Source organism: Asparagus officinalis, chromosome 5, assembly GCF_001876935.1.
Source record: "Asparagus officinalis chromosome 5, Aspof.V1, whole genome shotgun sequence".
NCBI classification, from domain to species: domain Eukaryota; kingdom Viridiplantae; phylum Streptophyta; class Magnoliopsida; order Asparagales; family Asparagaceae; genus Asparagus; species Asparagus officinalis.
In genome coordinates this window covers 91,683,155-91,683,833 of record NC_033798.1, presented here as the reverse complement: position 1 = coordinate 91,683,833, position 679 = coordinate 91,683,155, and positions in this window count along the sequence as shown.

The following is a 679-nucleotide window of genomic DNA, read 5'->3' as shown; positions in this document are numbered from 1 at the left end:
AAGTTAGTTCCAGTTCTAATTACACCAATGAATAACACCAAAAGATATTGTTCCAAAAATTATTTCATTATCCTAATATTTACCCCAATGAATAACCCCCCTACCTTTTTTTTCTCTCTCCCTACGCTGAGGAACTCTATAGGTAGGCGGGTTAGCGGGTCGGATCTGTTTACGTTAAAAATGTCTTAACTGAAGCGCTTTATTTATTTGTAAAAGGTCAAGATGAAGATTATCCCCACATGAGAAATGTCTAAAATCAAAAAAATTGCGGGTATAAATATCCGAATATACTTCAATAAACTCTCGGATAGATCCAATCATCTGACTAAATTACAACAAATCCTTAGCTTCCACTGTCTGTCTACTTGTACATAATTTTATGTTTAATAGATTCTTTAACATCTGGCAAGCACTTTATTTTATTTGTTTGTACTTCTTACTTAAATTAATTTATTTATTTATCTACTTCTTTAAAAAGAGAACAAAAAAAAACTAAAATGAACAGTAACCTTTCTCATTATCCACGTATTTAAAACCTTATTTCTATGAAACTCCCGGTCCTCTAACCCCCATGTATCCAGTAACCCAACTCCCACTTCCTGTAACTCCCAAACTCTCCCAACTCCTCCCTCTCCCTCTTAAAACTCCCTCTCCCACCTCCTGTAATTTCTACGTTTCC